At 48.4% G+C, this 16748-nt stretch overlaps 1 protein-coding gene and 1 long non-coding RNA gene across 6 annotated transcripts in view; one reads left to right on the top strand and one right to left on the bottom strand.

Annotated features, from left to right (window-relative positions):
- MED27 (mediator complex subunit 27) overlaps positions 1-16748 on the top strand; it is a 247206-nt gene that overhangs the window by 38181 nt on the left and 192277 nt on the right.
- On the bottom strand, positions 1125-3778 carry LOC100847981 (uncharacterized). 2 transcript variants are annotated; one of them, XR_009496565.1, is made up of 2 exons: positions 3162-3778; positions 1125-2945 (listed from the first exon to the last, which is right to left on the bottom strand). It is a non-coding gene; the product is annotated as an uncharacterized lncRNA (long non-coding RNA). The 2 variants fall into 2 exon arrangements; XR_001501430.3 differs by having other exon boundaries at positions 1125-2365.

Below are 16748 nucleotides of genomic sequence, written 5' to 3'. Positions count from 1 at the left end.
CTCCCTGCCGCCTTCTCCTTCCTTCTCTCCTCCCAGCTCTTCATCCACCCTTTGTCCTTCTCTCCTTTTTTCTTTTCAGTAGCCTCATGAATCACTTACAAAATTACATTTTAAATGATGGAGGTAACAGAATTATTATGGAAGTTTGGAAGCAATAGCAGGTGGGAAGAAGGAAAGTCCTGACTGACGCCCTGGACCTCAGTGTGTGTGGATGCCATTTCTCCCGATTTTTGTCAGTACTGGATATCAGTGGGAGAGGATCCTCGTCAGCTCCCCAGGGGAGACTGGGGTTTATGTGTCTTCATTCACACTTTGCTCATTCATGCTTTGGCCCCTCTTTCACGTGGATGGTTTCTCAGTTTTCTTATTGATGTCCCTCCACTGTGCTGCCCAGTGTTGGTTCTCTCATGCCAAGAACCTTCTTCTCAAGTCATAAATTATGCTGCCCATTAGAAGATGGTCATATTTTGCTGACCATTAGCATTTCCTTTTAAATCTCTTAACCTAAATTTTAAGTGAAGTCATCTGTTTACTCTTGTCAGATAGTGTATATTTTCATTTGTTCTCCACATTAGGGCAATCAGTGGGGCTTCCCGGATAGCTCAGTTGGTAAAGAATCCACCTGCAATGCAGGAGACCCCGGTTCAGTTCCTGGGTTGGGAAGATCCACTGGAGAAGGGATAAGCTACCCACTCCAGTATTCTGGCCTGGAGAATTCCATGGACTGTATAGTCCCTGCGGTTGCAAACAGTTAGACATGACTGAGCGACTTTAACTTTCACTTTAAGGCAGTCAGAAGCGTTTTTTGTTTTTTTTTTCTTTTAAAAATTATGCCAGATTTTATATGCAAAATATGAATCTATTCATATGCAAAATGCATAAATAATAGGAAAGTGAAGATTTGTTCACCTACTCCTAGTTTAAGAGACCAAGTCAGTTCTTGCCCGGGTGCTTGTGAGCCCCTCCCCCTCGCGCTCCCCCAACACACACCATTATGCAGTGTGCTGGAGTTTGAGTTCCCTTCCTCAATTTTTTGTTTTTAAATAAGATGGTAGATGGGAAAATGGAGTCTGGCAGTAAAGATAACTATGATACTGGCACCTACATTCTGAGCTGCTAGTAGATCGTTATTTTTTTCTTTCTCTTTTGAAACATTGTACTGTCCGCTCACTTTCTTGGGAGCATGATGTCCTCCTGATCGTCCTAATTTTATCTGTATAGATTTATGAAGAATACCTTCAAGTTGTTTGCAGATAGTGCTTTTATTACTGAGAGTTTTACCTTTGCCTACTTCATACATTAGAAAACTTACCCTGACCCTCACAAAATAACCTGATGGTCCCCCTGATTTGTTTCCATAGCTAGGGTTGCTCAAGGTAATGTCCACGTGATTAATGGGAACACGGTCACCTCTTTTATATAGTCCATGCCGTGACTCCAAGTAAATAAGCATATATTGGAAGATACTTAGTGAGCCTCTCAAAAAACCAACTGCTGGGGATTTTCCACTGCATCTAGTTCAGGTTTTGTTCGTTTTTACAACTCACATCAGCATTCGGGTCACAGGCGTGGACTGAAGGTGGCGCCTTGTGGAACGAGGCCTGTCTGGCCGTCCTGCTGGGCGCAGCACAGTCCACTCCTAGAGCTGAGGTTCCAGATGCTGAGTTGCTTAGTGCTCATCTCGGCTTTTGCTTCTGTGACCACTCAGAGCAAAGGCAGATTGTGGCCACTGGACTCTGGGTACTGGAGGGATGGAATTGTAGGGCTCTTCATGGGCTCTTCGGTGGCTGCCGGGCAGCATGGTACCGTGGCTACAAGCACAGTCTCTGGGGTCACATACCTGTCTTGGCTTTCCCGCTCTTAGCTGTGTGACTTTGGGCAAGTGACTTTACCTCTCTGAGCCCAGCTTGCTCAGCTGTAAAATGGGGACATTAGTACACACACTCTCGGACATAAGGAGTTTAAACAAGGTACAGAGAGGGTATAAGTGAGGTTGTTTGTGTAAAACGCTCCTCTCTTGCGTCAGGCACACAGCGTGCACTGAGAATCTAGCTGCCAGTCAGGATTGCCAGTGTCACTGTCATCGCCATCTTTAAGCCAGCCCCCGTTTTTCAAGGAAGAAATCGAGTCCTGGATCTCCTGGCTGAGACAAGAGTTGCGTCTCTGCCTCCTCGCCTGCGGTGCCTGGTCCACGGCTGCCTGCCCGTCTGCCCGCACCGCGTGGCCTTTGCGGTGTCACCTCCACGGCTCTCCGCAGTGCTGCGCCGGCCCCCGCTCCTGAGCTGGTAGCTCCTAACGACAGATGGTGCTGTTTTGAATTAAAACAATTTAACTCGAGATCCATCAACTGCCAACATCAAACACCCTTAAAAGAAGGAAAGAAACTCATTATCAAGAGTATTTAAGCAAAGTAGGTATTTAATCTATCTTAATCATTTGCATTCTTGAGAAGAAGAAAGTTGGTGGCAGCTGCCACCACAGACCGGACCCCCGAACGCGGCTGCATGTAATTGCTTCGGACTGAATTCTCCCCACTTTTCTTCTCACCACAGAGTACTCATTTGGACTTCGGTCCTAAGTTTTTAAGCCACACTGAATATTTTAAAATTTAAAAACATAATCTTTTTTTTTTCTGGTCCACAAATTCTGTGACTGCACGTTTTTCAGTAGCAGGGGTTCAGCTCCCAGCCGGAGCTTTGTCAACACGCACGGGAGTGCTGCAGGCTGGCCCACGCCTCAGGGGGCGGGGCCCACAGCCCTGGGCGAGGAGGGGGTGAGGCTGAGTCCGTGGGCCCCGCACTCAGGTCTCAGGACAGGGGTGCGCCTGTGCCAGCTGGATTCTCAGAAGCTCAGTGATCTCTCAGTGCTGCCCCGCTCTGCTTTCTGCACCTTGTTCTTTCCAGAGCTGGGCGTCCACGCAGTTGCAGTCGCCTCTGGATCACCACCTGATGGTGGACGTGAGATCGAGGACAGGATGCCCGCTCTGAGTACATCTGTGTGTCCAGCTTGACTCGTTCCCGCCCAGCTCCTCGTGACTGTCTCCCGTGCTGCTCTCTGCTCATCGCCTCTCCCGTCAGCGCATCCCCCGTTTCTGCCTTCTAGTGCCCTGCCCACAGCCCAGGCTGAGGGGTGCTGATGTTGGAGGCCCTCACTTGACCTACCTTTTCTTCTTCATGGTTTTCTTTCTCTGCCCCTCTTCTTCCGCTTTGTTTTGTTCTTTCTCCTTCCTCCCTTTTATCCTTCTTCGGTGCCCCTGGTTTGGTCCGTTGAGTAATGCTGGTCCTGCCTCGCGCTGCTCCACGGACGAGTGGTGAGCGGCACGCCCCAGGTCATGCGGGAACCCCTGTGGCCCTGGGTCCCGGCTCCTGACCATGGTTACAGCCTGGCTTCAGGCCGCAGATCCTTCTCTCAGCCAGTCTCTCTGCAAGAGGAAAGAAGATTACAGAAGGCATCCGTTATCTCTGAAATTGGCAAAACACAGGGGAAATAAAAATGTCTCCTGGCCTTCCCAGAAAATCCTGACGTGTGCCATCATGTGAGTGTGGAGGGGAGTGTGTGTGCAGGGACGCGCTGGCGGGAAGAAGTGAAACCTGCTGTGTCAGTGGAACACTTCGTCACTCTTCATACTTCTCGTTGGACCTTCGTGTCCTCGATCCGGATTTATCCTAACAGGCTGCCAGGCCTGGGTGTCGTCAAGCCCTGCTGTCTGCCCCTTCAGGACACGGCTCGAGATAAACATGCTGCCTGAGTACTTGTTTGCCGCCTCACACTTTTGCCCAGTGTATAGATCTGCAGTCTTATTTATAGCTTTCCTACCGTCCGCGCAGCAGCCTCCAGTCAGGTGACACCCTCTCTGGACCTGGAGCCGCCGGGCTCCCTCACCCCCTCCCTCGCGGCCCCGCCCCTCCACGCCAGCCTTTCTGTGCCTGTGTTTATAAACGGCTGTTCTTAAGTCACCTGCCATGCAGGCTCTTCCCTTGTGTGGTTTCAGCTGTCCTTCCATAAGGAAATAAAGCAGAAAGGGGGTGGCACATGCTTTTATCTCTTAATAATTCAGTTCCCCACCTCAGGGACGAGAGTGAGGCTCCGACGGCTTGAGAAGCCTGGTTTTGTTCAGTGTCGATGGGCCCACGTGTCAGGACTGATGCTGAGCACGAGGAGTAATCAGTTTCTATCTGACAGCATTTTGAAAAGTGACCTGTAATGGTTGATACGGGTGTGGTAGCGTGAGTGAGATCTGTCACACCAGAAAGGGTGCTGGGGGGTAATGCTTATTGTCTGTTTTCTCTTTCTCAAGTTATTCTACCTTTTTGTTGATGCTTTCCCCCTTTCTAAGGTCTTATGAAACAAACAAAACCAAAACAGAGAGTCATGACATTTCAGAGCCAGGAGAGAGGCCGTAGAGGCGGTAGTTTTTATAAGGGCTGGGCCTGTGGTCCCAGAGGTGAAGGGTGTCTGCTGGGTAAGCGCCTTGCGGTGGGACCCAGTGTCGTGGGTCACGGCGTCCCCTGGCCCGCACAGGGGCTGGCTCTGCTCTGGCAGATACCCGCTCCCTGGTTCCTCTTCCTCCTCCTTGGACAGTGGTGTCCTTGTTTGCTCCCTTGAAGGAGGCCTCCCTGCTGAGTCCCAGGCTGGCCTCTGATATCAGACAGCCCAGGCGGGATTCAGCTCCGTGTCCCCAACCCTAGAGCCCACCTCGTTCTCCTCCCTTAGTGCGGTGGCCTGGGGCCTATATGAGGACTGCATTATCGGTGGCAACTGGTAATGACAGTGGCCACCGTTTATTGAGCACTGGCACGTGCCAGGCAGTGGGCTAGGTTTTTTGTGAAGTACCACATTGAACCCCAACAGCAGCCCTAAGTCGTACATACAGTCATTACATTGTTCTCATTCTGGGGGGACTGAGTCTGCCTTCAGAGTCTGGCCCCGGAGCCATGCTGTCCGCCGGCCTCTGAGTCCTCCCACCTCTCAGCCAAGCACCTGCCACACTGCACTTATGTAGTAACTGACAGGTTTGCTGATAAAGCATTTGCACATCAGATCTCCTAAAAGTTCTGTTCGTGTTCTTTGTTTTTTTGAAGCCTGAGAAGTTCACCTCCCATCCGAAAATCATGAACTCTATATTCTACAAGGAGGTATTTTGATCTATGATATTCTTTGCAGTTTAGAATCCGTGTTGAAAGTAAAAGGACGAGAATGTCACCACTGGATCGGAAGCCCTTGTTAAAGCCGACTGACCTCCACGTTCTCATTCTGGACCTGCCCTGGGCTTGGTGGCCCTCCCTGCTTCTCTCGCTTAGTCTCAACCAGCGCTCAGGGCGTGCTTTAGTGGGAAAGTCCAGACACGTCGTGCCTCTGCCTCAAGCCCTGCAGTGGCTCCCGCCTGTCCCAGAGTAAAGGCCCAGCTGCTCTCAGTGGCCCCCACCCCTCCCAGCTCCATGCGTCTCCTCTCCTCTGCGGTCTCTGCTCCAGCTGTTAGCCTCCTTCCTGATTCCAGGACACTGAGGCGTGCCCCATCTCCTCTCAGAGTCCCTGTGCTGACTGTTCCCCCTCTCAATAGCCCATGTTCCTGTGTCCTCATTTTCACATCTTTGTCAGTGTGCACCACACTTGACCTTGCAGCACCCTCACTTCCAGCCACCCTACCCTGCACGTGTTAAAACCATAATATGTTTCATCTTCTCATACACCAGATATTTCACTTAAAAAAAGGAACTTACTGTCTGTCTTTCTCTTCTTGGAAATGTTCTTTATTTCATTACTGTTTCCCAAGGGCACATTTTAGGAAGTGTCCCATAAATATTAGTTGAAGAAATGAATGAATGAATGAATGAAATGATTGAAGATGTCACCTTGGTGAAGTCACTTCTCTTCGGACCTTTTTTTTTTTTCCTTAAATACACAGCATGCGTCCAGGTGAAAGGTCACATCTGTCCGCCTGAACTTCAGCGGATTCTTTGCACCGTAGTTGTTGGCCACTCATCTGTCCTCCCCCCACCCAGCTTGAGGCGCGATTTAGCTGGTGCTGGGGAGGCAGGTGACGTGTCACTGCTGGTTGCAGAGAGCCGTGTTCCCTTCTTCTGGCGAGGGAACACGCTCTGTGTCGGCCAAGGCTTGTGCGCAGGAAACCTGCCTTTCCACCTCCGCGGGAGGCCTGTTTTGCCCTTGGCGTTTGGTGCTGTCCCCGGAGCCTCGTGGCTGCACCGCTGTCCTTCCCCTCGCTGCCCGGCAGCTCCCGTTTGCTCTCGTCGCCCGAGCCCGTTGTTGCCGGGAATGTGTTTGCATATTGCAGAGCCATCTGTTCTTGCTACCATCCAGGCTTCAGATTTAGATATGAATTACCACTGCTCCACGGATTTCAGTGGCTTGCTGTTTGTTTGCATCCCAGCAACTAGTCTTTCAACTGCTAGAACCTCTGTTCTCAAAGCCTACCTTACTCCCGTTTGTGTGTGTGTGTATAAATCCCTGGGGTGATTTGCACTGAAGGAGCTGCTGCCCAGGTACAGAACAGAGCCGCAGGCTGGAAAACCTCACGCAGCTGTTACTGCTCATGCTTTCATTCTAGAGGCGACACTCAATCAGAAAGTCATTTCAGAAAGTGACCAGAATATGACCGCCCCATACATGGTGAACCTGTAAATTAAGAGGACACTCATTTCAAGTCTGCTTATGTGCGTTGTGACTCGGGCTGCCCCGTGCCCACGGTGTATGGAGCACTCCGTGCATGCCATGGGCAGGCTGTGCTGCTTCTCCAGCAGCGTCGGTTGCACCGCTGCCCTCTCTGGAGGGCCCCCTGCTCCCAGCCCTGCCAGTAAACGTTTCACACACGCTTTCTCTTTCCACTTCCACAGGCTCCCCTTACCTCTGCTTTTTCACATGCTGTTCCTTCTGCCGGGAATGTCCTTCTGACCTAAGCTTTTAGCACTGGGCCTTTTTATTGAGACATTGTCACAGAAGCTTGTGAGTTTTTAGTTTTGGGAGTTATCTATTTAATATCTAGCTATACTTACAGACTCAGTGCCAAAGAATTGATGCTTTCAAACTGTGGTGCTGGAGAAGACTCTTGAGAGTCCCTGAGACTGCAAAGAGATCAAACCAATCAATCCTAAAGAAAATCAACCCTGAATATTCATTGGAAGGACTGATGCTGAAGCTGAAGCTGCAGTACTTTGGCCACTTGATGCGAAGGATCAGCTCATTGGAAAAGATCTTGATGCTGGGAAAGACTGAAGGCAAAAGGAGAAGGGGGCAACAGAGGATAAAATGGTTAGATAACATCACCAACTCAGTGGCTATGACTTTGAGCAAACTCCAGGAAATAGTGGAGGACAGAGGAGCCTGATGTGCTGTAGCATGGGGTTGGACGCAACTTGGTGACTGAACAGCAATAATACTCACAGGGTGTACGCTCCATGAGGCTCAAAGCCACATCCCTAGCACCCAGCACTGTACTTGGAGGTAGAGTCAGTACTATTTATACAGCAAATGGTGTGTTTCCGTTTTCACAGACAACCCTATGAAATTATGTGTATTATATGTTTTTGAAACTGGGGTTAAAAAAGAGGTTAAATTACTTGCCCTGAGATCCTTCAGGTCATAAGGGGCAGAGCCAAGATTCGAATCCAAACTGTTAACATCATGTTCATTCTTAATAACCAGGAAATGTTGGCCCTCCTGACATACGAATTACCAATACAGTTAAAACACAGTTAACACATAAACCAAATGACCTGTATTCTGAGTGCATCTAGATGCTTGGAAAAATGAGGTGTTCTTACGTATTAATTGTTAACTAGATAAAATTTTTGTTCTCTGGCTTTTTCAGGTGTTTCCAAAACATCTCTTTTTCCTACTTTAAATAATCCAGCACACAGATACAATGCTTTCGTTTTTTCTTCTGAGGAGTCTGCAGGTCCTTCACAGCCATCAGTGAGTGTCTGCTCTTGTTGGGCCAGACTGAGAAGACGGGTGGGCGGGAGGGTGGGCTGCACGGCCACTGACCCAGAACCTAAGTTGGAACTTACTCTGTTGCTTCTCAGGCTGGGTCAGGGGATGGCGTGCCAACTAGCTGACTGAGGCTTTGGGCCAGTTACTGCCACGCAGAGGTCTTCCACCCCCTTCCCTTCTCAGCTGGCTTCGGGTACCCGCCTAGACGCCGTGTCTCTTTGAAGGGGCCCCCGCTTGTCTGGGTGTTGTAATGCTTTCTGCTAGTGATGCCTGGCCATGGCCATGACACTTCCCTTAAATGTTATGCTTTGAAAATATTTCCAGCTTTCAGAAAAGTTATAAGGAATAATAGTGCATTAAACTCTGTATACTCAACTGGATTCACCACGTTTACTCTGTCTTTGTCATCATGCATATTATCGTTACTTTATTTTTTGCTAAAGCACTGAAGAATGCATAGCCTGTATCCTGACCCTTTACTCCTCCAAGAATGAGGGGATCTTCATTTATGACCACTATCCATGTCAGACATCTTCTTCGGAAAGACTAGTATTTCATCCTCACTGCTCGTAGCTCATCTTTTCTTAAACATCTGCTTATATAGAGTCTCCTCTGTGGAAGTACTGGCTTCTCTGGTGGCTCAGACGGTAAAGCATCTCTCTGCAGTGCAGGAGACCCAGGTTCGATCCCTGGGTTGGGAAGATCCCTTGGAGAAGGAAATGGCACTCCACTCCAGTACTCTTGCCTGGAAAATCCCATGGACATAGGAGCCTAGTAGGCTACAGTCCATGGGGTTTCACAGAGTCGGACACGACTGAGTGACTTCACCTGTGGAGGTACCACACCCAGCTCTCCGCAGAGGGAGTGTAGGTTATTTCCAGTCTTCGCCACAGCAGGTGCTCTGGTATGTAAGTGTGTGCCCAAGGGTCCAGTACGTTTCTAGGGGACTGCGTTTACCATTTCCATAGACCCTGTCCACTTGCCCTTCAGGGTGGTTGTACCCGTTTACACTCTCCACCAACAGAGATCAGGTGCCTGGTTTTCCCCCCACACTCGATTTTATCTAGTCTTCCGCTCTTTGTTAATCCAGTGGACAAACAGAGGCGCATGACCACATCCTTACCCACGTGTGCCTAAGTGTGGTCGGAGTGAGGGATGAGCAGTGTCAGAAGGAGCACTCTGTGTGTGGAATGAGTTTTGACAAGTGGAGTTGGAGACAGAGGAGGACCAGGCTTAGGACCAGCCAGGCTCAGAGTCTCGGGTGGTGACGGTGAAGCCAGAGACCTGCTCAGCGCCCACGGGTGCCCTCGGGCTGGAAGCTGTGAGGGGTGATGCGCAGCTGTCCTGAGAAAGGCTCCCCCTGGAGTTCTTCCAGGCAGACTGCAAGTGCGTCTCCTTTTCTGTCCCAGTTCTCAGACCACCTCAAAGATGCCTGGGTGCCCTTCAGGTCCTGGCTCAGATGGCGCCGTCTCAGAGGGGCCTTCGGAGACCACCCTGCTCAGTGTTGCAGCCTCCGAGCTGCCCCCATCTGCCTCCGTGTCATTTTTCTCCTCGCTCATGATCACATTTATCACCCTGTGTGTTTTACTCCTTTTGTTCATTGTTTTTCTCACACCCCCTCTGGAATGTTCTGTCCATGAGGATGGGAGTTGGCTTCGCTCATTGCTTTATTCCCAGTGTTGTACTAAAGCAGTGTCAAGCGTACTGGATTCACAGTACATATTGTTATCATTCAGTACTGAATGAGTGAAATTCTGTTTATCAAGGCAGTATAGCTTAATAGTTGAACTTGCAGGGTGGGGTTCATTTGGACCTGAAATCAGCTATGTGACTTTAGGCAAGTGACTTCACTTTCCTCAGCTTCTTTCCTTAAAGGTGAAGTGGGGTTTGTGAGAACACCTCCATTGTTGAGTCATGAGGATTAAGTGTCTGGCATACATTGGACACGTATTATTGTTTCATAAGTTATATAGACTTTCTGTCTTTTTTTTTTGAAACTTTTTATTTTGAATTAGCTCATTAATAATGTGATAGTTTCAGGTGAAGACATGTATCCATTCTCCCTCAAGCTCCCCATCCATCCAGGCTGCCTCCTAACATTGAGAGGAGTTCCCCGCACTATACAGTAGGTCCTTGTTGGTTATCCATTTTAAATACAGCAGTGTGTACATGTCCACCCCAAAGTCCCTACCTATCCCGACTCCACGTCATCCCCCAGCAACATAAGTTCACTCTCTAAGTCTGTGATAGACTAGGAGTCTTTCTATGGGAGAGTCTGCTGGGTGGGCCCCAGCCCTCACCTAATGAGGTGAGCTTTTTACTTATTTTTTAAATCTGTTTTGCTTAGCTTTGGCTCTGCTGGGTCTTGGTTGCCGTGCGGCTTTTTCTAGTTGCAGCGAGCCGGGCTCCTCGTCGTCGTGGCGCGTAGGTTTCTCACTGGGGCGGCTTCTCTTGTTGCAGAGCACGGCTCTAGGTGTGCGGGCTTCAGTGCTTGTGGCTCAGAGGCTCGTAGCTCCTGCTCGCAGGCCCTAGAGTGCGGGGCTCAGGAGTGTGGCTCACGGGCCTAGCTGCTCTGTAGCATGTGGAGTCTTCCTGGCCCAGGGATCGAACCCGAGACCCCTGCAGTGGCAGATGGAGTCTTATCCACTGCACCACCATGGAAGTCCAGACTAGGAGTCTTGATTCGTCTTTTCTGTGATGTGCGTTTGAGATAAGTGTGCGTGTATGTGCGTGTACTTGTGCGCTGTGGTGAATTTGTCATGCTGTGAATGAACTAGGCCACCTTCACAGGTAGTTTTAAGAGCTGAAGGCTCAGCACAAACAGTCCCTGTTTTTTACTCGGCAGTCGGATGTTTTATAATAAAGGCATTGTAAATCAACTATATTTCAGTAAAAAACTTAAAAAAAGAATGAAATGAAAAACCAAACCAAACCCTGTATATGACATCCTCCTGCCTTGAGCCTCTTCCTCGCTGACCTGTGCTCGTGGCCAGATGGGAGAAGGGTGGCGGCCACAGACAGCACCCAGCCAGGGGCTCTGCTTGAATCCACTGCAGGCAAAGGGAGGAGCCATCCCTAAGTGGACTTGTGCGTGGGGTTGTTGAAGAAGCAAGGAGGGTGCTGGTCAGTGTCTTCATGGCAAGATAGCAGAGCCCCAGGCTATTGTTTTGAGATTCTGTTCTCCACCACCTGCTCATGTTTAGCCATCTTTGGACCTGGGAATGAGGTATACCTTGGTTTCTTCTACAGACATCTCTAGAGAACGTTTCCCCGGCTGCATCCTCGGACAGAGCACTGGGATGGTAGCGAAGTGAAGGGCAGGCTTTGTTAGGAAACTGGTTCTTGGCGAAGTGAGAACTGGGCTCTGTTTCACTGTCATAATCATAATAGGTGACTTTGGTGACCTTAAATCCTGGAGTCTGATACACTTTGATGAATTTATCATCTCCATTTGTCCATGAACACTTTAAAGCTCACCTTCCCTGTCTTCCTGGAATCTAATAAAGGTAATCTCTTGTTTTCTGTTTCAGATCTGTTTATATTTATGAGAGCTAATGATATGTTGTGCCTTTGGGAAAGAAAGCAAAAATTCTTCCTGATTCTCCAGCTGGGGAGGGCAGAGCAGTCAGCTGCGAACTTTATTCCCATGCATTTAATCAGTTTGCAGTGGTACTCAGGATTCCACGTCTGTTCAGACGGGGCTGTGTGCTGGTGCTGTGTTGCTGCTGCTAGATTGGCACTGTTATATTATTAATAGTACTGATCACACATGCCTTGCATTTAATATAGAACATAAGAGGCTCACCTAGCATGAATGAGAAATCCCAAATTGAAAGTGTAGATGCTATAAAATTTTTAAAGAAGGGAATGTGTTACGATTGAACTTCTGAAATAAAAATAGTGTATTTTTAATCACCAAGTTATGAATGTCCTTGGATTCTTGAATGGGGTGGGGGGCTGGTGTGGGAAAGGGAAGAAGGTGTCTTCCTCCTGCTTTTGGGCCACACAGAATCCAGAGGCTTCCATGGAACACCGAGGGTCTCAGTTACGCCAACAGAAATGAAGAGAAAATTAAAAGGAGTTTAGGGAGGCAGCCGTTCCATTATTAATTCATCTGGTTATGCCAGCAATGGTGGAGATCTCAGAACAGTTGGAGATTTATATACATAAATGTGTGTGCTGAAATACCACACTCTGATGACATTCGATGGAGGGGTAACCTTTGATGATGAATTTTCTTGCCCTTTTTAGGGGAGTGGAAGGGGAGGCGGGTGGTACTTCACAAGACTCTAAATTTACCAAAGTTGTTCAAATTTGAATTTTCTTGGAAAAAATGTCAAATGATTGTAGATCCAAAAATGCCTTTGTTGGCATTTTAATGGTGCCTTTGGAGCCCAGTATGGTGCACAAATGAAAGAAAAAAGGAATTTCTTTTCTTGGTAATAATGGTATTGAATCTGAAGTCCTGGACCAAACAATATCCCAGGAATCTTCATGATTTATATATTGTATGTGATCTTTTCTTAAACGTTGTTAACCTGTGCCCTTTACAGACAATGTCAGGTCAGAAAATGTCAGAGAACCTTCAGCTTTCATAAGCATGTAAAGAAAATTATTGTCCTCAAAATCCAGGAGCTCTGACAGGCATTCTTAGTAGATATGTTCAGAGGGCCAGACACTGTGCGTAAGACTGCTTTTGGCTGGTGGGGAATGAAAAATATTTGAGTGATGGTTTACTTCTGCCCGGGACTCATTGTGAAGGAGAAAATGTGTGTTTGCTACCTGTCAGGCTGCTGTAGACACCTGTTTAATTTGTTGGAAAGGTGAATTCTCAAAGCAGGAAGCCTTCTGAAATGCTTATTCACACTCAGATAGTTTATCACAGACTAGAAAGACGGCTCAGCGTGGGCTGCAGTCCCAGGCGCTGCCCATAAGGAGAGGGGCTTGATCACAAGGCTTCGGGAGCAGAGACGTGATGCTGGGAGGGAGGCTGGGTGGGAAAGAGGCCTGTCCTGGAGCAAGTGGAACGAGGAAAAGGAACCTTTGATGGGGGTGTTCGCCAATCCTGCCGACTAGCTCTACCTGACAGGCTGTCTTAGCTTCTTGCGGTATTAAGAGCTGCAGTGGATAACTTGTTCTGTACAAAATGCTATTTGCATAGGTGAAAACGAAGAAGTGTCTTCTTGTTCATCTTATCATTTGGGTCATTTAAAAAAAGAAGGGTTTTAAGTGAAAGTGAGAAGAGAGACAGTTTTTTGGCAGAGCCAGAAGCGGTATAACTATTTTCAACCCCGTGTTCTGAAGCAACGTTGGTTACTTCGGTTCAGCTCTTTCAGAAAGAAGAAGAAGAAGAAAAATAAAACGTGTGGGCTTGAGAGGCGGTTTTGCCAAATCACAGTCCAGAGTTGAACTCAGAGTGCCACATCCTTTCTTTTCAAAAAGTTTACTTTCTTGGTAAACCCGGAATGAGAACCTATAAAAAGGAGCAGAAAAGCCATGATGCTATTTCATGAGGCGGAGACGGTCTCTCACTCCCTTGCTAGAGTGTCTCTAGAATTTTTCCATTGCTTTTCCCTCTTCCACGGTGGCTGCCCTTATGTTCCTTCTCTTGATTGGAGGCCGGGCCGGTCCTTGGGGCCCGTGGGCTAAGGCAGAGCAGCCTCGGGAGTCCAGTCGGCTCTGGCTTGCTGCTGACAGCCCAGTTATCGCCTCGCCCACCACAGCCACCTTCTGACAGCAGCGTTCACCAGTGGAAAGAAGCTTTCTGCACCTCATTAGTTCTGCAACCTGAGTGAACTTGCAAATTAATTGATGTGTGGGAGGGACAGCATCTGCTATTATAAAACCCTTTAACTGTTGCCATAAAACTTGAAATAAAATTAACTGTTACTATAGTAAGCTAATAGTGCCCAGGTGATGGAGCACGTTTTGTAGAGTGTAGGGGCTTCATGTCTTCAGGACCTGCTTAACTGAGGCTCTGGTTGTTTTTTTTTTTTTTTTCCTATTATAGTTTTTAGTTTCATCAAAGGAATACAAGAAGGTGAATAAGGAAGCCTACAAGATTTATAGCTCAAGCATTTGTCCTTTGTCTGCCTGTTCCACAAGCCAGTCCCTGGAGGGAGCGCCTTTAAACTCTTTTAGTTGCTTCTTTGGATCCCTGCCTGCGTTTTTCTAGACAGCTTGCCTGGTCTGCTGTCTTAGGTGTCATCTGTTGACTCAAGTATGGATGATGAAGATTTAACCCGCATATCCCACCTTCTTCCCATCAGTTTGCTTTAATATTCAGGTTGGACACTGTTTCACGGCTGTGAAGTGTTCACAGCCGAGCCGTGTAGTATACTACGATTGCTGTTCCTTCTGTGCAGACAGTGGGAGGGAGGCTGTCTCGCTATTCAAAGGGCAGGTCTGTTCTCCTGTTTTCAGTTGTCCCTGAGCCTCCCTGGGGCAGCCTCATGAATTCTGATGGGAATAGGGGTCTATGTTTACAGTAGACTTAACCAGTCCACCTTGTTTTTATTCCTACCCCACATCCGGCCTTCTACCATCCTGGGTGCCTCCGCTTCCTTAGTCTTTGCAAATCCCACAGTCCAGTTCCCTTTGCTCTTTCTTGACTTCTACCCTCCTAACCTCCCTAACCCTGCTTCCCTCGTTCTCCCCTCTGCCAGGCAGCCAGAGGAAGTTGCAACACACTGCTCTCGGCTGAGGTAGTTGTGGTCGATGCTTTGTGTTTTCTCAAATTTAGTTGACGTCTCTGTTGTTGTCTCTCTCTATCCTTGTGGGTTTACACTCTGCTGTCGTCTCTGTGGTTTGGGATTAGAGTGTAGGGAACGTGACTGTTCATGCTTACCATGTGCAACAGGAAGACCTGGCTCCTGTAGGAAACATTTTGCTTCTGTTACACATGGGCTTCCAGCATCTTAACTTAGTATTTTAAAAGCACATTTTGATGTAGTGGACTTCTGTTTTCCATGAGGGGTCTCTTTTTCCATTGCATGCTTCTAAGAAATTTGCGCAGACACTTGCACATGGCTGACTTGAAATAGAGGAGTATGTCTCTGTGTCCCTCATCTGCTTTCTAAGAGGATCTGTCTGATGCTAGCATTTCATTATGTAGCAGCAAAGAGAGATGATAAAACACCGAGTTCTTGAGAAGAAAAGACTGACCTTTTCCCCCTCTTTTACCTACAAGCTGGTTTTAAAACCTCTTTCTCAGCGGAGCTCTCTCATTATTTTGGCTCTCAGCAGTTAGCTTTTCCAGAGTGTACAGTTGAGGGCTGGAGTACATGGGGGATGACTACCGTGTTAAAAGCTGAACTTTTCAGAGACTGTGACTCCATTAAAATTAGGGCCACTCTCCTTGTTCTGGGACAGGGGAGGGCCAGCAGTGCTCTAATGAGGGGCTGGGGGACGCTGTCCCCAGGAGGAAGCGTGGCTCTGGAGCCAGTGCACAGGGCCCTTCTTGGAATACTGCTGGAGCGCCAGGCCAGGCCCTCACCAGGCCTGTGCCGTCTTGAACAGACGGACCACATTATGGACTGAACGTTTGTATCCCCGCTAGATGTCTTACGTTGAAGCCCTAATGTTAACCTCATTGTATTAGGAGGCAAGGCCTTTAAGATGATTTAGTTAGATGAGGTCATGAGAGTTGGGTCCCCGTAATGAGATTAGATATCCTTACTAAAAGAGGCACAGGGACCTGAGTGCTGTGAGTATGCAGAGAACAGGTCACATGAACCCATGGCGAGGTGGTAGCCAAGTGCAGGCTGGAAAGAAGGCCCTCACGGCGGGCCAGGTTTGCTGGTGCCTGGATCTTGGACTTCTCACCCTTGTGTGTGTGTGCATGCGCGTGCAATCGTGTCTGACTCCCTGCGACCCCAGGAACTGTAGCCCACCAGGGTGTGTGTGTGTGTGTTCAGTCGTGTCCGACTTTTTGCGACCCCAGGAACTGTAGCCCACCAGGGTGTGTGTGTGTGTGTTCAGTCGTGTCTGACTCTTTGCGACCCCAGGAACTGTAGCCCACCAGGGTGTGTGTGTGTGTGTTCAGTCATGTCTGACTCTTTGCGACCCCAGGAACTGTAGCCCACCAGGCTCCTCTAATACTGGAGTGTGTTGTCATTTCCTACTCCAAGGGCTCTTCCCAACCCAGGAATCGAACCCATGTCTCTTGCATTGGCAGGCAGATTCTTTACCACTGAGCCACTGAGAAGCCCCTCAACCTCCAAAAGTATGGGAAATAAGTGTCTGTTGATTAAGCCTCCCAGTCTATGGCATTTTGTTATGGTGAGCAGAGCTGATGAAGGCAGACAGGTAAAGCCTTTTGCATCTCTTCCTGTCCTTGCAAATGAGGATGTAAGCCACCAGTTTTAGCATGCTGCCTTTGAGGGATCTTTGAGTTTTCTGTCTGGGAATTAAAGCCCATGTAAACCCACTTTTCTTGACCTCTGTGCCACCTTTAGCAGCAGCTGGCACATAGTAGCCTATGTACTTTGATCTACAACTTTTGGATACCTCTCCCGCCCTTCTTTTGCAAGGGTAATGCAGAATGCAGCCCCTAGGCCTGTCTCACACCTTATTAAAACATCATTTCCCCTGCCTGTTCCCACGTCTCTGTGCTTAATCACAGAAAGGCAGCTTGTTCAAATATACATTCCTCTTGTTTGGAAAGTTCTGTTGGCTTGTCTTCCTTCTCACCCTGCCTGCATATTTTGTAACCCTGCCTCACGGAGGCTGTTCTTATTAAATACCAAAATTTGCTCATTGGAAAGTTACTTGTAAACTTAATTAACTCTCTGTCAGTGGTT

This window comes from Bos taurus, chromosome 11 (assembly GCF_002263795.3).
Source record: "Bos taurus isolate L1 Dominette 01449 registration number 42190680 breed Hereford chromosome 11, ARS-UCD2.0, whole genome shotgun sequence".
Taxonomy (NCBI): Eukaryota; Metazoa; Chordata; class Mammalia; order Artiodactyla; family Bovidae; genus Bos; species Bos taurus.
This window is presented reverse-complemented; position numbering and strand designations above follow the sequence as displayed.